The sequence below is a fragment of the Lonchura striata genome, chromosome 13, assembly GCF_050655825.1.
Source record: "Lonchura striata isolate lonStrDom1 chromosome 13, ASM5065582v1, whole genome shotgun sequence".
In the NCBI taxonomy this organism is placed as follows: domain Eukaryota; kingdom Metazoa; phylum Chordata; class Aves; order Passeriformes; family Estrildidae; genus Lonchura; species Lonchura striata.
In genome coordinates, this window is record NC_140715.1 from 4277171 (window position 1) to 4304295 (window position 27125).

The 27125-nt window shown below is 50.1% G+C and overlaps 1 long non-coding RNA gene across 4 annotated transcripts; it reads left to right on the forward strand.

Moving 5' to 3' along the window:
* The first annotated feature begins 6232 nt into the window (after positions 1–6232).
* On the forward strand, positions 6233–25302 carry LOC146766118 (uncharacterized). 4 transcript variants are annotated; one of them, XR_014958269.1, is made up of 3 exons: positions 6243–6363; positions 8318–8472; positions 17568–25302. It is a non-coding gene; the product is annotated as an uncharacterized LOC146766118 (long non-coding RNA). The 4 variants fall into 4 exon arrangements; XR_014958267.1 differs by lacking the exon at positions 8318–8472 and having other exon boundaries at positions 6233–6363; XR_014958268.1 differs by lacking the exon at positions 6243–6363 and having other exon boundaries at positions 6639–8472.
* The last annotated feature ends 1823 nt before the right edge of the window (positions 25303–27125 follow it).

The following is a 27125-nucleotide window of genomic DNA, read 5'->3' on the forward strand; positions in this document are numbered from 1 at the left end:
TCAGGGCGTTTTGCAGTCAACTTGGAGTCCCTGCAAGGCCAGACATTGTCCCAGCTCCTCTCTCAGCATAACTGAGCTCCCTTCTCTGATATTTAACCACCCTTGTGAAAATATTCTCTGTAAATAAATCAGGATTTACCTGATGGGAGCCGGTGGCACTCATCCTGCTCTTGCCTCCTCCTTTCTCCTGGAGTGGTGGTGTGAACACACACTGCCAGCACCAGGGAGCTCTGGCAGGGCTCTGGGAGCAGCACTGCTGGGAAATTGTGGAAGAGGTTTACAGCAACTTCTGTGGGCCAGAGAGAAGTCTGATAAGATCCATGTTTGATAAGAGGATCCATCTTTACACCTGAAAGAATTTCCTACCAAGGTCGTTGACACAGAAACCAAGAAAGAAAGAAGGAGAGAGAAACCTGCAGCTGCCTGTTCCAATGAGCACTTTGTTTGTCTCCTTATCAGTGAGTAAACTTAGGAGGTTTGTAAGAATATATAAAAAGCATGTATGCTATAATAAAAACAGATTTTAAACCTTCTGAAAATGGAGTGTGTTGCTTTGTCTCCATCTCAACTGAGACAGGGAATTAATGTTCCTTTGCTTTCTGGAACATGTTTGGAGAACTTTCTCCCTGGCCTTTGTGGTGAGAGTGATTTCTGCAGGATGTGTGGGGTACCTACTCCCTGTGAGCCCTGGGAGAGGGGTCTGAGGCTGTTCCTGCAGTTCCTGGAACCCGCAATGTTCCCAATCTCACACACACAGTGCACAGGTACAGGCAGGGTGCTGGCTGCTCTGGGAAGTGTTTGTACCTTCCCTGATTCCCAGCTTTTCTGTGTTTAGCAGAGCCTGGAGGGACGTGCCTGTGCATGGGCTTAGCAGCTGCTCTGCAGGCCAGAGGACTGAGTTAGCAGAAGAAGAAATTGATAAAAGAGGAGTTTATCCATAGCAAAGAAGACAGCAAGGCCAGCATGGAAACCAATAAAATAGACACATAAGGGATATTTGCAGTTAGAGGATGCCTGCCTTAGTGAGCAGTGTACATGCCTTGGTAATTTGTTATAAACTCTTCCCAATTAATTATTGACATTAATTATTTTATACCAATAAAATACAATAAACTACTGCTCTGTCCAATGAATATAATGAGCTGTTTTGATGTAACAAATGACTTAAAATCACACTTTGTTAAGAGTATAAAACTTTAGAACAACTTATAATAAAAAAGAAGCCACTGTTGTCACTGCACGAGTGTGTGCGTCGTGTGTCCATCTCAACAGTGGCACTTGCCACATCACAAACTTTCTGGAGCACAGCTGGGATTTTTAGCAGAAGTTAACATCTCACAAACTTTCTGAAGCACAGCTGAGATTTTTAGCAGTAGTTTGCACCTCACACCAGGTGTTGCCTGCTTGTCTCGGATTGACTTTTCCTGCTGTTTTAGGGCCAGCAGCTCCTTTCCTGCCATTTCAGCATCATGCCTGGGGCACCTGGCCGGGTCCAGCCCCCGGAGCCACCCTGGCCCAGGTGTTCTCCTGGCTGGAAGTGGTGCTTTTAACAGAGGACACGTGGAAAAGCGAGTGGCAGCGAGGCCAGGCTGTGTCCCAGGGCTGAATCTTTGGGAGAGAGGAGCTGCTGCTGTCCCCATCGTTGCTGCCACCGTGGTGGCTTCACCTGGTGCCAGTCCCCTGTCACCCCTCACTTTTTGGGGAGCTGCAGGTGGCACCTGCACCCAGCCTGTCCTGGGGTGATGCCACTGCGAGCAGCGCTCAGGCTGTCACTGCTGGGGCTGCGTGCTGGTGCCTGGGGCGCACTGGGAGGCACTGGGAGGAACTGGGAGGAACTGTGTGAAAAATACATATTTATGATTGGCTTTTCGCAAATGTTACAGTGAATATTAGATGTGTAATGTTAGAAAGTGATGCTGTATTCATTCTCTTACGTACTGTGTTAAGGGTAGTTTTAGGTTACAACATAATGTTAAAATAGAGACTATGTATGTGGGGGAAGTTTGTTTGTTTTTTTAGGAATGAGATACTCACTTTGAGGAACACCTAAATCTTCCAAAGGAGAGGAATTTATGCCTTCTTATCAGAAGAAGCTAATTTCTTCAGGCCTTGCTCAGACTCGAAGACACCTTGGGGATTAAAGGAAACAGGTGACATACAACAGACAGAGTTTCTTGTTTAGAATAGGACGTATGCATAACCACGAAAGATGTATGAATATGCAACAAGTGTATTGGTTTAAGGGTGATTCCTTTTTTCACAAGGGATGCTTTTCATGACTTAGTGTCCCAGAGCATCTGGACGTCTGTAATTCTTTGCTTTTTATTGTCTTGCAATTTCCCTAACTCTAAAACTTTATTACTCTAATTGTATTGTTATTTTCGTAACCATTTTATTATTATTAAACTTCTAAAATTTTAAAAACCAAGCGATTGGCGTTTTTCACAACTGGGAGGCACTGGGTGGGGGGCACTGGGAGGCACTGGGGGGGCACTGGGAAGTACTGGGAGGCACTGGGGGGCACTGGGAGGCACTGGGGGGCTGCAGTGCCCACCGCAGCCCCCCAGAGCACTCGCATTGTGCCATCACCATTGAGGAGCGAATTTCTTTGTCAATTTAAACTTCGAGAAGCCCCTGCCTGAACCCCGAGCTAGAGCAAGGAGTTCTCCGGGGGATTCGCGGCTTAGTGCGGGTGCCGGGGGGGTGTCGGCGGTGGGAGCGGGGCTTTTTGCGGGTGCCCCCCGCGCCGTGGCGTGTCCCCGCAGTGTCGCTTTCCCCCGCCAGGTGAGCGCAGTTGAGCCGCGCTGGCGCCGCTCCCGGGATGAGCTCAGCGCGCCGGGATTGGGAGCCGGGATCAGCTGCTGCCCTGACGCGGCGCTGACGCGGCCGCGCATCCTGCCCCGAATCCTCCCCGAATCCTCCCCCGAATCCTCCCCCGCGTCCCCCCGCATCCCCCGGCCCCCCTGTGACCTCCTTTCCCAGACAAAGACGGGAAGTGCCGCCTGCGTGCGCATCCCGCCGCTCCATCCCCCCCTTCTCCTCCCCGCTCCTTCCTCCCCCCGCTCCCAACCTGGAAAAAACAGCTCAGCTCCGATTTCAAGGAGCTTTTGTCCTCCCAAAGAGCTTTCCTGGCCACATTTGTCTTTCTTTCTTCTGCCTGTGACGGGGACATAATTGGGAGTGGGTCTCCATCTGCTGCCGGGGAAAGGGGGGGTCGCGGGGAGGGGTCGCACCGAGGCGGCGTCGCGGCCTTTGGGGCGCTTCGCACGGGGCGTTTTTGGGAGCAGGAGCGGGGATTTGAGTGAAATTTGTGCCGTGAAACGGATCAGGAGTCAGGGATTGTGCATTGCCCCTCTTGTGGGGATCCCCCATCTCTCCAGTGCCCCCGCAGCGGGGGCTCGGGCCCGGCAGTGCCAAAATCCCAAATCCCACCCCAAATCCTGCCTTCGCACACTGTCCCCGTGTCCTGCCCAGCCTGGGGCCACCCTGATGTGTCACTCGTGCGTTCCCAGCCCTGCCAGGCTGAGTCACCGGGCTGTGCTGGGAATTCAGCCGGCTCGGAGCCCCAGGGCCAGGTTTTGCAAGCTTTTCAGTCCCCCATTGCTCCTGGGATGAGCTGTCCTGGCGCCCCTTCTCTGGGTGCCCATTTTAATGCAGCAACACTGCAAAAACTCCCTCTCCTCGAGTGCCACTGCCCTGCCAAGCTCCTGCCAAGCTGCCCCAGTGCCACCCTCATTTGTCCCCTGCCGTGCAGGGGGACATGCCCCTATTTTTTTTCATATATATATTTTAAATATGTAATATATATATATTAATTATATAGAATGTATTTTATATTCTATATATTAAAGTGTATATTATGTATATATATTCATAGCAGTAATAAAACCATGGCTCCCTGGGTGTCCCATCCTGGGTATCCTGCACACTGCCAGGCATCACCCCAGAGCTCCAGCTCTGGGTCAGCTCACCCTGCTCCCACAAAAAGCTCTGCTCTCTCGCAGGGAAGGCCCCTGGAGGAATTCTTGCAGTTATATAAATTATTGAAGTTATATAAGGCCTTTCCCTGTGCAGCTCTGCTGGCTGAGAGCTGCTGCCCCACACCCAGCCCATGCCAGGGGCTCAGGTTGGTGCTGGGCATCCCATTCCTGCCCGAATTCCAGCCTTCAGTGCTGCATTTCACCCCCCATCACCTCCATCTGTCTCCTCCATTTTTTAAAACTCCTTGCTTTTCTTCCTCATCCCCTCAGTGTTTGAATTCTTACCAAAAAAAAAATGGAATTTGGATCTGGGATTTTTTCGTGCTTTTCACTTCCTTCCCGAGCGATGCTTTTTGGCCCTTTTTGAACTCATCTTGGGAAAAATTTTTTGCACAATTTCCTTGGAAATTTCAGTCTCAGACCCAGCAGGATTTGGCCCTACCCTGACACACTCCTGCCTTGAAATTCTCAGGGAGCAGCTTGCAGGGTTTTCCATGTTCCCTTTCATCCCCAAACCTTTCCTGGGGACCACACCTGCTCACCCCATTTCAGGGGGAGCTGGTCCTCCCCTCGTATCCATCTTTAACCCTTTTTCCCATCCCAAAGAGAAAACACCGAGTTTTGGGTGCTCATCCTAACATGGAACTAAAAATAAATGAAATTTAATGAAATTCCTCACACGTGGCAAATTCTATCACTATGTAGGGCAGTGGCATTAATTTTTAAGGGTGGTGTGTGTGACATGGGTTGGTTTTAACACAAATTTCTGTTATTTTCCTGAGGATTTTATATTTTATGTGTTAACATAGAAAGTAAATAGAAGGGTAAAAGGAGAGGGAGAGGGGGTGACAAGGCTGCTGAAAACTTTTAAGCAAAAAGAATTTTAGCCTCAGATCCAGCAGGATTTGGCTCTAAATGGTGGGAGCTGATCATCCCCTCATATCCACCTTCAACCCTTCCTCCCATCCCACAGGAGGAAACACCAAGTTTTGGGTGCTCATCCTAATGTGGAACTTCACATAAATGAAATTTAATGGGTTTTTTCAAACTTGGAAAATAAAATCATTGTGTGGGGCACTGGCAATAATTTCGAGGAGTTGTGTGTGTGAAATATGTTCATTTTAATACAAAATCCTCTCCTCTTCCTGGATATTTTCAATGTAACACAGCAAGGAAAATGTAAAAGGGGAGGGAGAGGCAACCAGGGGAGCTCAGGGGGTGACAAAGATGCTGAAAAATTTTAAGCAAAAAGAATTTTAGCCTCAGATCCAGCAGGATTTTGGCCCTAAATGGGGTCACCCCATTTCAGGTGAGTGCTGGACCTCCCTTCATACCCACCTTCAGCCCTTCCTCCCATCCCACAGGAGGAAACACAAAGTTTTGGGTGCTCATCCTAATGTGGAACTTCAAATAAATGAATGTAATGGGGTTTTTTCAAACCTGGAAAATTATATAATTGTGTGGGGCACTGGCAATAATTTTTAGGAGCTGTGGGTGTGACAAATGCTGGATTTAATACAAAATACTCTTATTTTCCTGAGGATTTTAAATGCAACACAGCAAGGTAAATAGAAGGGTAAAAGGGGAGGGAGAGGCAACCAGGCGAGCTCAGGGGGTGACAAAGATGCTGAAAAATTTTAAGCAAAAAGAATTTCAGCCTCAGATCCAGCAGGATTTGGCCCTACACTGACACAGTCCTGGCTTAAGGGTTGGACATTCAGGGAGCAGCTTGCAGGGTTTTCCATGTTCCCTTTCATCCCCAAACCTTTCCTGGGGACCACACCTGCTCACCCCATTTCAGGTGAGTGCTGGTCCTCCCCTCGTATCCATCTTTAACCCTTTTTGCCATCCCATGAGAGAAAACACCGAGATTTGGGTATTTGTCCTAATGTGGAACTTGAAATAAATGAAATTTAATGGGTTTTTTCAAACCTGGAAAATTCTATCATTTTGTGTGACACTGACAATAATTTTTAGGAGCTGTGTGCGTGAAATATTTTGGTTTTAATACCAAATACTACTCTTTTTTTGAGGATTTTGACTGTAACACAGCAATGAAAATATAAGTGTAAAATACGTGGCAGGGAGAGGCAGCCAGGAGAACTCAGGAGGTCACAAGGATGTTGATGCTTTTTAACCCAATATTTTGACTATCACGAGAATTTTAATCACCCCGTTCGGAAAATCTGGGGGTTTTTTGCTGCCTGGGGCCCGTGGGGCTGGAGCAGGGCTGGCGAGCTCCGTGCCCCCCCCCAGGCTCATCCAGCAGCAGAGGGAGCTCATGCACTGCTGAGCAAATCCTGCTGCTCCCTCAGCCATCTTAGGGAAGGGTTTCCCATCCCTGCAGTCTCCATTTTATGCTCCTGACGCAGAAAATAAAAAGGTCAGCACGGGGGGGAGGGAGGATGGGCCGGGGGGGGATGCGGGATGTGCTGAGGCAGAGCTTGGCTGCGGATTTTGGGGTGCCGGGGCGGGATGTGGGGCTGGAGAGGGGGGCACTGAGGGGCTGGTACCCAGGGGGTGCAGGGAGAGGGGCTGCAGGGCAGGGAGGGCAGGGTGGGCGAGGGGGGGAGGTGGAATTCCAGCTGGAATGCTGCTTGGAGCCCCCCTGGCAGCCCCCGGGGCTGGGTGATGCCCCCTCCTTCCCTGCATCCCTCCCTGCCCCAGGATGCTGCAGCTGGATGCTTTCTTTAACCCCTGTCTCCACAGGAGGCTGAGCAGATCCCCCCAGGCTGCCTGGAAGCAGGAGGGAGCTCAGGATGAGCTCAGGATGAGCTCGGGATGGAGCTCGGGATGGAGCTCGGGATGAGCTCAGGATGAGCTCAGGATGAGCTCAGGATGAGCTCGGGATGGAGGTCAGGATGGAGGTCAGGATGAGCTCGGGATGGAGGTCAGGATGGAGCTCAGGATGAGCTCAGGATGGAGTTCAGGATGAGCTCGGGATGGAGCTCAGGATGGAGTTCAGGATGGAGCTCAGGATGAGCTCAGGATGGAGCTCGGGATGGAGCTCGGGATGGAGCTCAGGATGGAGCTCAGGATGGAGCTCAGGATGGAGCTCAGGATGGAGCTCAGGATGGAGCTCGGGATGGAGCTCAGGATGGAGCTCAGGATGAGCTCGGGATGGAGCTCAGGATGGAGCTCAGGATGGAGCTCAGGATGGAGCTCGGGATGGAGCTCAGGATGGAGCTCAGGATGAGCTCGGGATGGAGCTCAGGATGGAGCTCAGGATGAGCTCGGGATGGAGCTCAGGATGGAGCTCAGGATGGAGCTCAGGATGGAGCTCAGGATAAGCTCAGGATGAGCTCAGGATGAGCTCGGGATGAGCTCAGGATGGAGTTCAGGATGAGCTCAGGATGAGCTCAGGATGAGCTCAGGATGGAGCTCAGCTTTCAGCCCTTGCCAGGCTCCGCAGCCCAGAGGGACTTTCCTGTTTTCATTGTTCGGGACACCGAGATCTGTCCTTTTTCTTTCTTTCCTTCCTGCCCGCACACGTTCGGGAGGGGGAGGGGGTTGCCCCAGCTCCATGACCAACAAACCCTGGCAGCAGCACCTTTCCCAGCTGTGTGGAGAGTCCCAGGAGAGCTGCCAGCATTTATGGAGCAGTTGTTGTCATCATCCCGATTTGTGGGAGCCTTTTTTTGTTACTCTTCGCTGCCTCCTCCGTGCTGAGCAGTGCTGAGGGGGAGCAGGCACCCCCCAGCCCGGGATATGAGGCAGCCCAGGGTTCCAAATTACTCCAGTTTCAGCCAGCAAAGGATGCTCGGGGATGGGCTCGGGGCTGTGGTCCCCTCCTGGCCCCTGCCTCTCTGTGTCTGTGATGAGCACAGCACATCTCTCCCTTCCACGAGGGGTCTGTGAGCTTCCAAAGGCCTCCCGGGGTTGTGTGTGTGGTTTCCAGGCTCAGGAGCGCCGTTCAGGCTTTGGGGAGGGTTTTTTGAGGCACCTCATAGCTGAGAACCGAAGTGCTGTGCATCCAACAAACTTCCAACCAGCCGGAGCCACCAGCTCCGAAACCTGCCCGAGGTGGGGATTAAACACTTCCAAATTTGGGCCAAGTCCACCAGCAAACTGGAACAAAAAGCCCCTGGGAGAGCTGACTTGCCTCCAGCGTGATCAGCTGAGTCTGCTCAGGCAGCTCATCCATCAGAGCCGGGGAGGGGGAGGAATCCCTGTGGGACCATTCCCAAATCTGCTCCTTCCACATCCCGCTTGTCCTTGTGCTTATCCTACACCCACTTTACTCCAAACTCTTTTATTCCTTTCCTAAAACCCTGATTTCGCACCAAAGGGATCTTTTTGGTCAGTTTTCACCCAGCTGCCCCATCCCCTTCCCGCAGCCCCTCCCGAGGATGCTCCTGGGCGAGAAACCAAACCCCAAAGAGCCTCTGTGCTCTCTGCGGGCACTCAGACCACTCCGAGCCGCTTTTCCTTTAAACACCCCGAGCTCAAGCTGCCTTTGTCTGTGATCTTGCGCCTGCCTGGACGAAAATAGGTCAGTGGTTCCGTGCCGGGCTGGCGGAGCGAGGCTGCCCCGGGCGGGCTCGGGGGGCGGAGGCGGCCGGGCGCGGGGCCAGCGCCGGGGGAGGGATGCTCGCCCAGCCCGCCCCGGGCAGCAGCGGCGCTGCCGCAATTCCAGGATGCTTTTCCGCCTTTTCCCGATGTCTTTTAGGGATTAGCGAAAAATAGAAATCAGGCGAAATTAAGGGAACTGTGGGAATCCAGGGCTTCCCTCTGGCTGCCCTGGGACCCTGGCAGGGGTCAGGAACCCCCCTGGACAGAGCCCCCAAAGACACTGGCTGTGATCTCTGTCCATGGAAAAGAGTTTTCAATCTTACAGGATGAATTACCAGCTCTGAGTGTTTGATATAAGTCATAATTAAGTGTGGCATGGGTGCAAAAGTAAAATTTTAGGATTCTAGATGAGGGGTCCAAAGGGGACAAGCTGGAGGAAATTGGGTGTGCCTTGTCCTTTTTCTCCTCCTTCATGCCCTCCATGTCTCTCTGTGGTGTTGGCATTTTTCTGTTGGTTCAGGCTGGGGACACACTGTCCAACGGAGGTGACAGATATTGGCACGTTCTTGTAAATCCAGCCCAGGGAGTTTCTGGTATTTAATGTTTGTCACATCCCACTGAGGGCAGAGCCCCACACGCTGCCCTGCAGGACAGAGCTGGGCAGGGCAGCAGAACATGTTAGAGATAAACAGAATAAACAACCTTGAAACCAGCACAGACCAATTATGGCTTCTGCTTTGGCAGGGGGCTGAAAGACAGAGACTTTTCCAATCTCGGCATCATCAATACCTCAGATTCTAACAGGGAATAAAACCAAGTGTATTTATTGAAGGGCCCTCAGGTACTTTTAGGGCAGATGGAGCCCATCCAGGGGTGTTGGAATCCTGCATGATGAGAATTTTAAACTTTCTGTGCTGAAAGACACAGAGCAGCAAGAGAACACTGCATTTGACCTGAGGCTGTGGAGAGGGATTCCAAAATTCACTGATAGCAGATTATGGGACAGGGGATTCCAAAAATGGCTTCTAAACTTGATTGATAGCAGATTATGGGACAGGGGCTACATCCAAAAATGGTCACAGGTTTTCACACTTTTATAAGTTTGGTCCTTTTGCATATTGAGGGTGAATCTTCCAATTCCAGCTTCAGGTAACGAAGTCACTGACCCCAGGTTTGCTCCCCCAAGTCCCTTTTGTTCACATCCCTCGCAGGCCTGCAGAGGAATTGTTTCCCAAAATGGAAAGCAGCAGCTCACACTCTATGTGGAGTTTAGAGTTCTCCGTTAAAGAACTGCAGGGCTAGGAATAGATGGAAGCTATAAAAGCTGAAATCCTAAGGCATGTTTGTGCTCATGGTGCAGGATTTGTGGCTGTCCCAGGACGGGCACTGCCCCCGCTCCCGCCTGCTCCAGCCCGGGTGAGGCACTGAGCGTTCAGGCACGGAGCAGGGGGAGCCCTGTGCAACACACAGTAAAGTAAGAGGACTTCTAGGAAGGTGTGAAAGCAGGCCTCAGAAACAGAAAGGGAAAAAAAAAATTAAAAATTAAAAAATATTTAGAAATTTTAAAATATATTAAAAAAAAACAACAAACAAACAAACAAACAAACAAAAAAACCCAATAAACCCAGAAAATTTAGATCTAGCTCCTGCTGCAAATCTGAAAGTAGAAAAGCTACAATGGTACAGCAAGCAAGGACATGAAACAATAGCTTGAATTTTAGGCTTGGCCAAGACAGACCTTAAGACTGCAGAAAAATATGCTTTGCAAGGCAGGAGAAGTTTTAAGCTTAACAATAGAGTATTGTGTGTTGTAAATAGAAAGAAGTCAAGCAAGCATTGTGTGGAGCAGGAGTACGTGTGCTTTTAGTGGTTGGCTAGAACAATTACCTTTATTATTTATTCTTTTATTTTTTAATTATTAGCTTTAGCAATGTGCTATTGGCTTGAAAGTTTTTAAAAATGCTCTGTAACAAAGAAACCTTGGGCTGCTGCTGTCTGTGAGCTATTTATACATTTAAATAATATATATTACATATATGCTATATTATATAATATAGAATAATATATATAATATGTAATATGTAATATAGAATATAGAATATAGACTATAGAATATAAATATATAATATATAATATATAATACATATAGTATTATATATTATATATTACTAATATAATATAATATAATAATATGTAACATATATATAATATATTAATATAATGTATATTATAGATATATCTATAATCTACATTATATTGCTACATAATATATATTATACATGTTGTTATTATTATATATATTATACATTATTATATATAATTTCTATTAAAATTTATTAAGGTGGAAAAGGGATAAAATCCAGTGCTGGGTGCTGGATTTTATCCCTTTTTAAGCACAAGGTTAATTTAAACCAGCTTCTCTCTATATATAGGTGGTTCATGCATATTCATAGGAGTTTATACATATTCAAACATTCCTTTGAGTTTAGATGTTCTTTTGCTTGGTTTTAACCTTTGACTCGTCTTCATGATCTCTTCTGGATTAAACCAATATATTTTATTTCTTCTTGTGGTTCCATCCTGTTGTATTTTCACTCTCATAGCGAGGATTCACAAATTCTTTCTAGTTTCGGTTACCTGATCTTTCAGATAAGATAATCCCCAAATGTGGGAAATCACTTAATTATTTTACACCATTTCTGAGTTAGTTATATGGAAAAACATTTCAACATTTCACAGTTCTATGCTATGGTCTAAAATAGTATGTATTTACACTATATAATAGTATTACACTCTATAATAGTATATATTACACTATATTACACGACTATTTATAAAAGCTATAGGGTGCATACACAAACTGACAGATTTTACTCTATCAAAAATAGTAATTACAAACTGTACTACATCAGGATTTTTGTGATCAATAATAACTCACAAAACAAAATTTAATACATAACTATAAAAATAAATATAATAAATAACTATATTTGCTATTTATAACACCGAAGCATCTCGCCCTATGCCATTCCATAAACCCCTGGGCTTGCAGTGTCTCACACTGAGCTGGGATGTGCAGGTGGATTTTGTGGCTGTGTCAGGGTGGATGTGGTGGGTATCACCTGTGCATTGATTTAAGAAGATCTCTTTTTCCTAACCTATAAATTTCTATAATTTTTGTGGCACTGGCCATAATTTTTAGGAGCTCTGTGTGTGAAATATTTTGATTTTTATACAAATTATTGTTCCTTTGGTGGGGGGGTATTTTGAATGTAACTTTGAATGTAACACAGCATGGAAAATATAAGTGTAAAATAGGTGGCAGGGGGAGGCAACCAGGAGAACCAGGAGAATTCAGGGGTTGAAGATTTTAAATCAAATATTTTGGCTATCATGAGAATTTTAATCACCCAGTGAGGAAAATTTGGGGGTTTAACTTTCTTTAACGAGGTTATTTCACTGAAGATAGATGGATAGAGCACTTCTCTTAGGGAAGGCTGAGAGAAGTGGCCTTGTTCAGCCTGCAGAAGAGAAGGGTTGGGGGACACCTCAGCCCTTGCAGCACCTAAAGGGGCTCCAGGAGAGCTGGAGAGGGACTGGGGACAAGGGATGGAGGGACAGGACAAGGGCTCGTGATTTTAGCTAAAATTGGGCGATTCAGACTGGATATAGAAGAGAAATCCTTCTGTGAGGGTGGGCAGGCCCTGGCACAGGGTGCCCAGAGCAGCTGTGGTCCTTTGAGGCTCCTCCCAGCCCAAACTATTCTGTGCCTCCGTGGGACTTTTCACACAAGCAGAGATGCTCTCGGCACCTTCTCCTAAGAAAACAAAAATTGCATTTATTCCTGCTTTTCCCCCCACTCCACCTCCCCCTCTGTGCTCCTTGCAGCATCTCTGCCTTTCCCCTGGTGCTAAAGGTGCCCAGCCAGCCTCACCCGCACAAATTTATCCTCAGCGTCTGCTGCTTGTGCTAAACACCAGCTACAGCAGGAAAAGTTCCTTTTCCCGACGCGGGGAGGAGGAATAAGTAGGAGACAAGAGAAAAAAGCAGAAGGGAATTTCCCAGTGGGCGCCTGGGATGGGAAGCAGCAGGAGCCCCTCGCTGATCCCTTTCCCCGGAGTCCCCCAGGTGCTTCTCCCACTCTCTGAGCTTCCCCCTTGTCAATCCCGAGGCTGGAAGTGTTTATTTGGAGCAGGCTTTGATTAAGAATAGCACTAATTATGCTTTAAGCCCAGCCTGCAGAGCCCTGGGTGGTGATTAGCGCTGTGTTTAATCACCCCTGTCCCCTTTTGTTGTCGCCTGAGGGTCCTGGGGTGAGGTCAGAGGCAGAGAAAGGGCAGGAAAAGGGAGAGGAGCATTCCCAGCTGGAATTAATTCCTCTAATCGCATCCCTCTGCCACACACAGCACGGGGCTGGGCTGGTTTTAAGATCAGGGTTAGAGATCTGCAGCTTAGGGCACTCGGGGTTAGTCTTAGGCCTGGATTTGGCAGCTTTCCCAAGGAAAAAGATGCTGGAAAATCTCTTCTGCCTGGTCTGCCTGCCCCACACCCTGTCTGGCAGCAGGGCCTTTATTTCCAGAGTCTCCTTTCCTTCCCCATCCTGCTTCCTGGGAATAGTTTTTAGTTATGTCCAGACAGAGATGAATTTAATCCTGTCAAAAAAAAAAAAAAAAAAAAAAAAAAAAAAAAAAAAAGCTACCAGCAACTTTCACCTCCTTGGACATCAATTATTCCCCTTGGACTGATGAATTCCAGCTTTGTTGCCTGAATTTCCTGATAAACTGGCTCTATCCCTGTAGGGAAGGCAGCTTTGGCATCACATTTCAATATGGGGAGCATCTAGATGAGGGAATTTTGGACTTGATGGATTTTAAAGATCCAAGCAATATTTTTCTTTATATATATATATATATATATATATATATATATATATATATATATATATATATGTTCCAGAAAATCTATGTTCCCTGCCCTTGTTCTCATTTAGAAATGTGGTTGCTTGGCTTCACACCCCCATCCTGCTTTTTTTAAAGTCAGGCAAAAGGAGTTAAGAGCTCCCTATTTATCTTCCCAAAATATCCTGAGAGGGTCTCAGTTGTCCTGGATTTTTCACAGAAATCCTGGGTTGTCCACATTGGACAAATCTGGTGTTTGAAATGGGAAAAGTTCAGTGGAAAAAGTAATTTTCTCTGGACACATTTAATTCCAAACAGAAATAAAAAATGTTGGCTGTGCAATGTCAGTAGGAAAATTTCATTGTGATTATTTTTTCCCCTTTCTGCAGTACAAGAAGTCAAATCTAAGTTGTCAAAACTAAAAAAAGGCTCCTGCAGAAGAATTTCAGTTTCCCCAGTCCTGTTTAGCGCTGCTGGGAGGTAACGGGGGAGAAGGGAGTGGGGTGGGAATGGGGAGAGCAGAGTCCTGACCCGGGGATGGGGCTCAAAAAACCAGGACCTCAAAGGAGAAGCAGGGCACTGGAAAAGAAATAAACCCAGTGCTGTCCCCAGCACGAGGTTTGAGAAGCACAGGGAGGGTGGAACACCTTGGAAATGGCTGTTCCTGTAATTCTTTCCTTTAATTGATCAGGGCACTATTTTTACCCAGCTCAGATGCACTCAGGGCTCAGAGGCTGCTCTGGGGGAGGATGGTGATTCTGTCCTTGCTGATTCATTCAGCCCTGGCTCAGGATCTTTCTGGAAGGATCTCCTGTGCCCAGGTGTGGGAGTTGAGATGGAGACAACACAAAGCAGCACACTCCATTTTCAGAAGGCTTCAAACCTGGTTTTATTACAGCATGCATGCTTTTTATACATTCTTAGAAAACTCCTAAGTTTGCACTTTACTCTTTGGTCATGAGAGACAAACAAAGTGCTCATTGGAACAGGCAGCTGCAGGTTTCTCTGATTTCTCCTTCTTTCTTTCTTGGTTTCTGTGTCAACGACCTTGGTAGGAAATTCTTTCAGGGGTAAACATGGAACCTCTTATCAAACCTGGATCCTCTTCTCAAACATGGATACTCTTATCAAACATGGATACTCTTATCAAACATGGATACTCTTATCAAACATGGATACTCTTATCAAACGTCTCTCTGGCCCACAGAAGTTGCTGTAAAACCTCTTCCACACCCAGGTGTGTTTAACCTGTGTGCAGCTGGCACCCTGAGATTCTCCTTCCTCCTCCTCAGCTCCTGGATGTCTCTATAAATCCATTTCTGGCCCTGATAATAGACACTCAGGTGAGATCTTGTAAAGAGGGCAGGGTTGGTTTTGATTTCAGAAAGGTTAAGTTAGGCTTTAGGAAGGTTAGATTAGATTTTAGGAAGGTTATATTAGATTTTAGGATTAAATTCCTCCCTGGCAGGGTGGGCAGGCCCTGGCACAGGTGCCCAGAGAAGCTGTGGCTGCCCCTGGATCCCTGGCAGTGCCCAAGGCCAGGCTGGACAGGGCTGGAGCAGCCTGGGACAGTGGGAGGTGTCCCTGCCATGGCAGGGGTGGGATGGGATGAGCTTTAAGGTTCTTCCAACCCAAAAGCTGGCCCAGGGCTGGGCTCTGAGTCAGAACTGCTCTGAAGACAGAACCTGCCCGTTCAGAAAATGCTCCTGCTGCTGTAACAAGCTGGGAAGCAGCACAGGAGCAGCTGTTTCTCATCAGGTGCCTGTTGCAGTGGGGCTCAGCAGCAGGGCTCTGGTGAGCTGCAGGAGCTGGGGCACAGCTGGGGAGCACCACTCGACCTCTGCTGGAACACGGCCTCGCCTCATCCTCCTGCTGCTTGCTGTGCTTGTCTGGGCTCTCCTCGGGCCAGCAGGACACAAATGTCTGCTTGTGCTGAGCCCATGCAGGGCTGCGGGAGTCCTTCAATGCTCCCTGCAGCTGATCCTGCAGGCGGGAGCTGAGCATGGCCTGGCCCCTGCCAGGGCTGCTGCCCGCACAGCCCCTGCCCCTGCCAGGGGGCACAGAAGGGTTTGGGCTGGAGGGCACCTTTGGAGGCCTCTGGTCCAGCCCTGCCATGCAGGGACACCTCCCACTGTCCCAGGCTGCTCCCAGCCCTGTCCAGCCTGGCCTTGGGCACTGCCAGGGATCCAGGGGCAGCCACAGCTGCTCTGGGCACCCCATGCCAGGGCCTGCCCACCCTGCGAGGGAACAATTCCTAATTCCCAATATCCCATCCATCCCTGCCCTCTGGCAGTGGGAGCCATTCCCTGTGTCCTGTCCCTCCATCCCTTGTCCCCAGTCCCTCTCCAGCTCTCCTGGAGCCCCTTCAGGCCCTGGCAGGGCTCTGAGCTCTGCCTGGAGCTTCTCCTCTCCAGGTGAGCACCCCCAGCTCTGCCAGCCTGGCTCCAGCCCCTGGCAGAGGGGCTCCAGCTCTTGGAGCATCCCCTTGGCCTCTCTGGACTCATCCAGGTCCTTCTGTGCTGCCTTGAGAAGGCTGCCCTGGAACAGAAACCAGAGGAGTTACAGAATAAAGCAGGGATTTATTAAAAGGCCTCCATGGATCCACCTTGGGCAGCACAAGAGCCCAGCCAGGGCTGCACCCAAGATGAACCAAAATGGTCACAAAATGGATTCAAGGTCTCTAACTTTTATAAGTTCTGCTTCATTTGTATATTGGGGTTAATTGTTCAATTATAGCTTCAGGTTATAAAGTCCCATCCTCGTTTTTCTCTCTCCAGCCCACGTTGTTTGTGCTCCTGGGCTGAGATTTGGATCATTTGTCCTTGGTGCCCAGCTGGAGCAGGAATTGTTTTATCTCCCTGCTCTGTGCAGAGAGCTCAGCATCCCATAATATGAAGCCCAGACCCACACACTAAAGCAGCACAGAATGTGAAAAATAGAAAAGCTGAAGGCTGAGGCTCCACCTGTGCTGTGCCCCCCAGGGCTGGATGCTCCAGGTGGGGTTCCAGGAAGAGCTCAGAGGATTTCCAGCTCCTGCAAGCCCCTGCTGCTGGCAAGGCTCCCAATCCCTCCTGCACCATCCTGTTTTCCTGATCAGATGTTTTCCTGAGCAGATTTCCTCACATCCATCTCCAAAAAACACAGTGCTGGGACCAGAGTGCTCCCAGGGCAGGCGAGGTGATTGCTGGGGGTGGGAACAGGGAGCTGGATCTTGGCAGCTCCGAGCAGAGACAATTTTAGCTCCTTGCTGAGTCTGCAAAGCCCAAGGCTGCATCCCAAAGATGCTTTATTGAGTGGCTGCAGTGGAAACCTTTTTATTCTGAAAGCTGTGGCTGTGCTGGGGGCGCAGGGAGGGAATTATTGCTGGGATAACGGGATGTGGTGCCCGGAAGGAAGGATGCTGATTGTTCTGGCTGGGATGAAAGGCTGCTGCTGAGTCAGTGCGGGAGGAAGGAAAGCAGGAGCAGGATATGGAGAGCAGATGCATCCGTCCCCGAGGGGCTGAAAACTCTGCTGCACCCCAGACTGTGCCCCCAGTGCTCTGCTCTGCCTTACCTGCTCTGGTCTTGGCATTCAGCTCCAAATCTTCTCCACACCCCCCAGGAAATCCCAGCCCTCCTCGTGCCAGGCTGCACTGGAGCTGGGCACTCCTCAGAGTCTCTTAACTGCCCAAACTCAGTCTTGAAACAGCTTCAAGCAAATCCGAAAGAATCCCCCATTTTTCTCACCTTGGAGACTGGTAAAACATTCAGACCTTCCCTGGTGAGTGTGACCCAGATCAAAGCACTGTAAAAGAAGCATGGGGAGAGCCTGGTGCTGCCTTGGGGAGCATTTATTCTGCAGAGAGCTCAAATCTGCCTGGGAAATGCAGGGGAGCATCAGCGTGATGAGCTTTGCCCGTGCTCTGAGCACACAGCTCCATGCAGGGGCAGGAAGGATGAAGGATCACATTTCCCAGGAGATCTGCTGCTCAGAATTTGCCTGAAGCAGTTTGTTGTCTTTTGGGGGGGTTGTTTTCCTGGATCTAAAGAGGGGGATGGGTCCCACTCCTGGCAGGGAGGTCAGAGGGGTTCTCAGAGGCTACAGCTGGAAAACTGAGGAGTCCAGGATAGAATCTGCTCCTGCTTAGAGCAAATATTTTAGGAATGTCCTTCTCTATTTTTATGATTTTTTTCAGTGTCTGCTGAGAACTTGAAGAAAAGCTTGAACAGGACAAGAGGATGGATTTTGAATGTGCAGTGGAATATTCTGAACTCCCCAGCTGACACAGATAAGATAAGAATGACAAATCTGTGGGGGAAAATTGACAATATCCTTTGCTTTTAAGGAGAAAAACGTTTCAAAGAGGATGTGAGCTATGACAAAAAGAGGCCATTTCCCCTTATCCACCCTTCCCACAGGAGGTCAAATGTCACCCCAGCACTGAGCAGATTGGGCTGTTCATCTTTGAGTGCCCTTGAGCTTCTCTGGGCAGCTGTGCCAGGGCCTCACCTCCCTCCCAGGGAAGAATTCCTGCCCAATATCCATTTCTAGCTGCCCTGCCATCACCAGGGACATCCTTAACTGGAGCAGATTTCTGCTCAGCTCTGCCATGCTCCTCATTCCCCTATTAAAGAGGATTTAGCCCCTTTTGTGTGGTTTTCACCCTCCCACCCATCGCAGCAGCTGTTCCTCCTGTCCTGCAGGAGCTGCCATGGGCAGTCAGGAAATTCAATCTGCAGGGCAGAGCTGGGGGGAGGAGCAGCAGGGAGCAGCTGCTGGGCATGGCTGGGATGCAGCTGGGTGTTTGTTGGAATCTGAGGTATTGATGATTCCAAAATTGCAAAAAGTCTCTGTCCTTCTGCCCCGCTGCCAAAGCAGAAGCCATAATTGGTCTGTGCTGGTTTCCAGGTTGTTTATTCTGTTTCTCTCTCACATGTTCTGCTGCCCTGCCCAGCTCTGTCCTGCAGGGCAGCGTGTGGGGCTCTGCCCTCAGTGGGATGTGACAAACATTAAATACCAGAAACTCCCTGGGCTGGATTTACAAGAACGTGCCAATATCTGTCACCTACGTTGGACAGTGTGTCCCCAGCCTGAACCAACAGAAAAATGCCAACACCACAGTGAGACATGGAGGGCATGAAGAAGGAGAAAAAGGACAAGGCACACCCAATTTCCTCCATCTTGTCCCCTTTGGACCCCTCATATAGAATCCTAAAATTTGACTTTTGCACCCATGCCACACTTAATTATTACTTCTATCAAACACTCAGAGCTGGTAATTGATCCTGTAAGATTGAAAACTCTTTTGCATGGACAGAGATCACAGCCAGTGTTTCTGGGGGCTCTGTCCAGGGGGTTCCTGACCCCTGCCAGGGTCCCAGGGCAGCCAGAGGGAAGCTCTGGATTCCCACAGGTGTTTGGGGCAGCAGGAGCTCTGGGCTGCATGCAAAGCGAGCTCCAGATGAGAGAGGGATGCTCTGAGCTGGATCCCCAATGGAGAATTCCCAATGGAGGCTTGGGGCACCACACGGGGCAATTTACTGAGAGGAGAAGCCTTGGAAGCAGCAATTTCAGCTTTGCCTGCAGAGCTCCACCTTCATCTGAGGGACACCTCACAGTGGCCCCATGGCTGTGCAAAGCCTGCTGAGCTCCAGAGAACCTTCTCCCCGCCCAGAAGCTTTTTGGCCATAAAAAATGCAGCAATTTGCATCCCAGCCCAAAGGCTGTGCACCCCTGCAGTGCTGCACTCCTGCACTCCATCTCCTCCTGGATTTCCTGGGAAGCTCAGTGAATGTCAGCACCAGAACTCTTTCCCCTCTTCCCAAGCTTGATGCTGTGCCAGAATCCCCTATTCCAACCACACACGTTTCACATTTATTTCAAAGGTGGTTTTAAAGGGAGGGGGACAGGCCATAAATATTCTTTCCCAGTGCTGTGGCCAGAGCCTGGGAATACCCAAAGGAGTGGAATGGCCCCTGTGGGGTTGGCTCTGTGGGACAGACCTGTGCAGCCCCAGGTGGCTCTTCCATCACCCCAAATGTGTCTGTACCCCTGGGTGTGTAAATCCTCCCCTGGCAGGCAAAGTTCTGGGGGGCAGAGAGGACCTGGCCTCACTCCTGGCACTGCCCATATTTTCATATTTCCACTTTCCTCCCTGGCTCTGTGCACGCTCAGGGACATGGGTGTAGAACAAACCCTGTCATTTTGTGATGAAGCAGCCATTTCCTTCACATTTTTCCTACATTACCCACGAAATTGGGACATTACTGAGTGTAAGTTTGGAAAGCTCCTGAGCCTGCAGCCGCTCCAGGCACAGACCTGGAATGGTGACCCCTCTCAGCAGTTGTGGTCGGTCTGAATTCAACCTTCTGCTTGGCCCAGGAGGTTCATGTGGCTCTGCATGTCCCCCGCTGTCCCCTCGGCGTGGGCTTGCTCCCTGCTACCAGATGCATTCTTTGCTTCCAACATATGGCCTCAATTAGTGCCCCTCTCCCTTGATTTCCTGCCTCTCCGGCTTCCCTGAAACCCATCCCCTCCTCCTGGCAGCTGGAACTCCTGCAGTGAGATGCTCTGCAAGCTCTCACATCCCCCTGGCTGCCGGCCTCCCTCCTGCTGCTCTGCTGCCCCTGACAGGGGGGTGCTGATGCAGAGCGGGCACAGATGAGGCTCAGACCCCCCAAATGCTGTCCCTGAGCCCAGGAGCCCCAAGGGCCTGGCTGGCCACAGCCAAACTGCCCAGCCCAGCCTCCAGCAGGGCTTGGTCCCAGTCCTCTGCACAGAGACCCCTCCTCCCCCAGCACCCACCCCACACCACCCTGCACTTTTCAGCCAACTGCTGGATTTGCAGGGCTGGGGCTGATTTTTGTTGTCATCCCGCACCGAGGCCGGGGGCTTTCCAAGCCCTTTGAAAGGAGCATCAAACCACTCTGGCTGTCCCCTGGGCACTGCTTGGCCTCTTTCCCGGGCAGTTACCCCTGCAGAAAAGCCATGAGCCCGTGGCTTCTGCCTCTCGAGGCTTTGGAGGTGGGGAGAGGGCTCTGTCAGCAGCTCCTTGTGGGAAATGGATTTGTAGAAAACTCAGAACTTGGCAGAAAGCTCCCACAGTGTGTGTCTGTGTGCAAACTTTGAGACAAGAAATGCTGTCTGAGAAATGCCACAGAACAGGACAGGCATTGTTGAGAGAGAAATGGAGCTAGAAAAAAGTTTCAAAGGACAGTCTTCTAAAAAGGACTAGATACTTCAGAGAAATAGAACTATGAAAGATGCATTGTAGTGGGACCCACGAGGGGTAATTTTAGATGATTGGCTTTAAGGCATTTACAGTATGGTGTAGCTAAAGCTGATAAGCCAAGAAACTCTTACAATGTATTGTAATTAAGAAATAATTGGCTTCTGATTGTGATGGTGTGAATTATAAAATCTGTATTGTCTCACCCTTCTCATAAGACTGAAAATGGAATAAAAGTTTTTAAAACGCCCCTCAGTTGCCCATCTCTGGGTCAGAAAAAGGCCTGATCCAAGAGCTCTTCAGCCCCTTCCTGCTGCTGGGGGAGCCCCAGGCCCTGCAAATCTGAGCAGTGTCAGGGCACGGGGGGCTGGGAAGGGTTCAAGCCCACGAACGCAGCGGTTAATGATTCCCATCCCCTTGCTGGCACGTTTCAGGCTTTGGGAGGGGGTCTGGCCAGCAGCTGTGCCAGCAATTGTAGCTCCAAAAGAGCATTTTCCTCCTGTGTCAGCTTTCAGCCTGGCCCCTCTGCACTCCCCTGGTGCCTGCAGCTGCCGGAGTTTGCAGGGCTCCTGCTGCTCCGCGCCCCTGGGACTCTTCCCTCCCGTCCCACCATGCAGATTTGTGATGGGAGGGGTGAAGAAGGCACTGCTGCCTCGGTGTGCTCCTCTTCCTGTCCCATCCTTCCCTAAGCGTGGCAGAGGCTTTTTCCCGGGATAAAAACGGCTCAGCAGCTTTTGGGAATGGCAGGAGAAGCTGAGAAGCTGCACCTCTGAGCGCAGCAGTGCAGGGGAGCAGTCTGGGGACAAGATCTGCAGCTGAGCAGCCACAGCCATGTTCAGCTGCAGCAGCCCCATTGTTTAATAAGGTTTATATATGGTACATACATTAATTTTATCTATATTGAATATTGCAAACTAAGTATTTTTGCAATATATAAATATATATTTTACAATATATTGATATTGTAAATATAATACAATATCATATCATATCAATCATTAATATATAAATTTCACATGTAATATATATTTTATATAATACAACATATATTTTTTTACAATATAGAAATATTGTAACTATTTCAAAACTGTATTCTAATAAGCCTGGACAGTGGTTTCTGATTTTCTGGCTGAGCAATGCCAGCAGGAGCATCACTGATGGAGTCACCATCTCTGGGAGTGTTCAAGAAGTGTGGATGTGGCACTTAAGGACGTGGTTTTGAGATGAACACAGCAGTGCTGTGAATTGGATGATATTAAAATTGTCTTTTCCAACCTTAACGATTCTGTGATCCCCTGAAATGTGTGACACCTCCCTAAATTCCTCCTCACCTCTTCATACCTCTTCCTGTTGCAAGCAGAGGTGGAAGCACGGAGAAGGAAAAGTCCAAATTTCTGAAATCAAATATAAAGCAAATATATCAAACATAAAAGTTTCTACAAATTTCTGAAATCAAATATAAAGCAAATATATCAAACATAGAAGTTTCTATATATATATCAAATATAAAAGTTTTTAGAAATCCTGGAATGCACAAAAGCTGGAGGGGAGTGGATGGAGCACACGGGCGAGGATCCAGGTCACAGCATCCTTCCACACCCCGGGAGGTTTGGATGATTTCACTCTGAAGCTCCCCCCTGTCCCACCCTTCCCAGCTCCCCAAGCCCACCCCAAGCCGTGTGAGACCCCCCAAAAGCCCCGGGAGGTGCCAGTCGCTCAAACCTGCGCCCAGAACTTCCCGGGGTGAATTTGGGCAGGATGGTCCCTGCCGAGCCCCGGCGCTGGGGCTGCCTCCCCCCCAGGACACCCCAAAGCTGCGGGGCTGTGAACGGGCACCCCAAACTCCACGGGGCTGGGGGCTGGGAGCCGGCACCCCCATCCCCTCCGCTCCCCTCCGCTCCCCTGTCAGCGTGCAGAACACACAGAGCCACAGGATCTCATTATCTGCAGGTGCTTTTAGTGAGAGCTCTGGGAATCAGGGGTCCAGACCCAAATCTGGCTCCGACACGGCTTTTGCGTTGAATATATTTTATATTCTATTGTTATATCGCTTACATATTAATTATTAAATTTACATTGTTTAGGAGCACACAGAATCACGGGATATGATTCCATGCAGGTGCTTTTATTGAGAGCTCTGGGAATCAGGGGTACAGACCCAAATCTGACACTCCAACACGGCTTTCGAGCTGAACGTATTTTATATTCTATGCTTATATCACTTACATATTAATTATTAAATTTATATTGTTCTATTGTATACATTGACATGAGTTTCTCGTGATCTTTCTTAGGTCCCTGACCACAGTTTCTCATGATTATTCTTACGATTAAACAATAATTATATTTAATTACTAAACAATCATCACATCTAACAGTTATATCATTTATCATGTACTGGCTACACAGGTGCAGTTCTAGCGAGTACAAGTTCTTCATGTGCTTAGGGTGTTTATTTTTCCAGGGCCCACTAACCTTATTTTTCCTTTTAACCCTAAATCCCCATGATTTCAAAACCCTGTTGCTGTCAGCGCAGGGAGGCTCTGGCCGCAGCGCCGCTGCGGGTTTGGGGTGCCGGCAGGTGGCAGCCTGGGCAGGCGGCACGGGCAGCCTCCAGCAGATGTTTAATGGGATTTGGGAGCTCTGGGATCCTGCGGGAGCTGTTGTCACGGAAACGGAGATCTGCGAGAGCCCGGCTGCTCGGCTTAACCCCCTCGCTGCCGGGGAGGATGCGCCAGAGCAGAGCGGTCCGTGCCCGGAGCTCCCAACCCCCGCCTGGCTTTGTGGGGTCAGATGTTTTATTTAGGATTGCGGTTCTAATTGCCTTTTAAATTCTGCCTCGGTGCTGCTGGAGCCCCGGTGTTCCAGGAGGGATGTCCTGTCCCCTGCCTGTGTGTCCCACTCTGTCGGAATCTGATGTATTGATGATTCCAAAATTGCAAAAAGTCTCTGTCCTTCTGCCCCGCTGCCAAAGCAGAAGCCATAATTGGTCTGTGCTGGTTTCCAGGTTGTTTATTCTGTTTATCTCTCACATGTTCTGCTGCCCTGCCCAGCTCTGTCCTGCAGGGCAGCGTGTGGGGCTCTGCCCTCAGTGGGATGTGACAAACATTAAATACCAGAAACTCCCTGGGCTGGATTTACAAGAACGTGCCAATATCTGTCACCTACGTTGGACAGTGTGTCCCCAGCCTGAACCAACAGAAAAATGCCAACACCACAGAGAGACATGGAGGGCATGAAGAAGGAGAAAAAGGACAAGGCACACCCAATTTCCTCCATCTTGTCCCCTTTGGACCCCTCATCTAGAATCCTAAAATTTGACTTTTGCACCCGTGCTACACTTAATTATTACTCATATCAAACACTCAGAGCTGGTAATTGATCCTGTAAGATTGAAAACTCTTTTGCATGGACAGAGATCACAGCCAGTGTCTCTGGGGGCTCTGTCCAGGGGGGTTCCTGACCCCTGCCAGGGTCCCAGGGCAGCCAGAGGGAAGCTCTGGATTCTCACAGTGCTCCTCTTCTCTTCAAGTTTGGGATGTTCCTACACCAATAAAAGCTGGACCCGTAGGTGAGGTTGGGTGCCCGTCTCCCATCCTGAGGGGGAATATCCTATGAATGCCTGCTCCCAGCACACCCCACCCTGCTCGGAGCCCCTCTGGGGCTGGGGCCGGACAGGAGAGGGCACCAGAGCTGCGCTGCCGGGGCGGTGGCCACGCGTGTCCCCCGCACGTGGCCGCCCCGCGGTGACAGCCAGCCGCGGCAGGACGAGCAGCTGCGGCCGCGCTGAGCTCCTTAGCGCTGAGCAGCACTGAAAGGTAGATTAGAGCGCAGGGGGCTCTGGCGGCCCGGGATGCTCATTGGAGAGGCAGGAGGAGACACCGGGGCCGAGCACAGAGGGACAAGGACCTGGGGGACACGAGAGGAGCGGCCAGAGAGGCCTCAGGGGGCAGCAATTAACAGCTGGGGTTCAGAGGAAGGGAAAGGCTTTAGGAACATGCCTAAAAATCCTTGTGGAGCATCCCCCACCTCCTTCTCTCCAGGAGGAAGGTGTTGCCAGGCAATCTGGGCCCCAATCCATTCCCTCCCATCCAGAGGGGGGAGTTGGATGTGTTTCCACCCCCACATCACAGTCAAGGGCATGAAAACATTCCCTGAAGCATATTCAGAATGGAAATCCACTGCACTTTAGCCTCTCCCTGAAGGACACGGGATATTCGCTGTCCTTTCCTAGGATAGGAAGGAGATGGCATTTTCTGGAGCAGAGCAGGGGCTGCTGCTCACAGAGGCTCCCCGAGGGCTCCAGGCCTGGGCTCCATTCCCTGCTCCTGCCACGCTGCTCTCACGGCTCTGGTGCTTCCCTTGCCCATGATAACGGGGCACAGGGACGGATGTTCTGCAGTCCTGCCCTTTGGAAGAGGTTTTACAGCGACTTCTGTGGGCCAGAGAGAAGTTTGATAAGAGGTTCCATGTTTGATAAGAGGTTCCATGTTTACCCCTAAAAGAATTTCCTACCAAGGTCATTGACACAGAAACCAAGAAACAAAGAAGAATAAATAAGAGAAATCTGCAGCTGCCTGTTCCAATGAGCACTTTGTTTGTCTCTCGTGACCAAAGGGTAAAGTGTAAACTTAGGAGTTTTGTAAGAATGTATAAAAAGCATGCATGCTGTAATAAAACCAGGTTTGAAGCCTTCTGAAAATAGAGTGTTGCTTTGTGTTGTCCCCATCTCTACCCCACAGCACTGCTGGGGCAGGGGAGCATGCCAGGGCAGGAGGTGCTCACTGAGCTGTGTCTCTGCTGTGCTCCTTCCCACAGGGAGCTCCAGGGCTGGAAGGGATGGAAAACAAGCAGTACCTGCTCCTATTTGTAGTGTTTGTTCCTTCCTCTCAGCTGTCAAGGAAACCATAGCATGGGCCACATACCCAGCTGGGGTTGCTGTGGTTGCTGACGTGTTCTGGCCTTTTAATCCAGATCCAAAATAGCTTCTCCACCCCTCCGTTTGTGCTGCTTGGCAGAGCACCTTCCACAGTGCCATCGTCTGGGAATGAGGCCCAGAATGCCGAAGTGTTTCTTAGAATCATAAAATCACTGAGTAGTTTGGATTAAAAGGGACATTTAAAGGTCATCTGGATCCAGCCCCAACCACCTTCCAGCAGGGTAGAAAAGTGAGGAGGAAGATCTCTCAACCAGGCATTTGATAAAAGAAAACCAGAGTAGAGAGGTAGAAGAGGTGATGCTACAACTTTTCTATTTCTCACACAGGAGGAGGAGAAAGGTCAGGAGAAGCATGAAGAGAAATCTCCAAAGTTTCCACAGCCCAGGCTGGCAGTGGGATTTTTGCTCATCTTTTACATGCAGAAAAGAGCAGAGATTTACAGTAACAGGAGCTGGGGCATGTCCAGGGCAGGGAACGGAGCTGGGAAGGGGCTGGAGCCCCAGGAGAGGCTGAGGGAGCTGGGAAGGGGCTGGAGCCCCAGGAGAGGCTGAGGGAGCTGGGAAGGGGCTCAGCCTGGAGCAAAGGAGGCTCAGGGGGACCTTGTGGCTCTGCACAGCTCCTGACAGGAGGGGACAGCCGGGGGGTCAGGCTCTGCCCCAGGGAACAGGGACAGGAGGAGAGGGAACGGCCTCAGGGCAGGCTCAGGGTGGGTTTTGGGGAAGTTTCTTCACTGAAAAGGTGTTCAAGCCCTGGACCAGACTGCCCAGGGCAGTCCGTGGATGTGCCAAAGGCCACATGGATGTGGCACTGGGGACACGGCTCAGTGGTGACCACAGCAGTGGCTGGACTCGATGGTCTCAGAGGCTTTTCCAACCTGAACAATTCTGTGATTGTAACAGGCTCTCCTGCCTTTTGGCCTCAGAGGGGCCCTGGGTTAAGCTGTGCTTAGCCTGGCCCTGCTGACCCCTCAGCCAGCAGCAGCTCAGCCCCTGCGTGGCTGACGTGTCCTGGTGCTGTGACACGGGGGTGTCCCGTCCCTCCTCCCTGACTGGATCAGCTGGAGGCACACACGGCCCCAGCACCAGGTGTGTGCCCAAGTGCCACCTCAGCTTCTGGTGACAGTTCCCTGTGTCCCACTGACATCTCCCTGAGCTGGTTTCACCCCTCCAGCCCTTTCCCAGAGGATCACTGTGTGCTCGGATCGCAGGAATCTCTCCCACTGCAATCAAAACCTGAGGGGACATTGGCTGCTGTCACAGCTGTTCCAGACCCAGCTTCCCTTGGAGGGGCAGGATTTCCCCTTCCCCAGCTGCAGCAACAAGGGGCCCTGCCCCACTGTCTGTGGGGTGCAGGGGACACAAGTGCTCCACTCATGGCGGCAGGAGCCAGCGCAGGGAGTCCCAGGCCCGTGAGCCTGAACTCTGCCTGTCCCCATGGGATCTCCTTCTCCTGACCCTTGGGTTTCCCTTTCTCTGCTCTTTTCAGAAGGTGATTTCAGGGCAGGGTGGCATCTGTGTGGTCCTGTCGTGGCTGAGCCCTGGTGAGCTGCTAAACACCAGCAGCTGCTCAGTGTCCAAACACCTGCC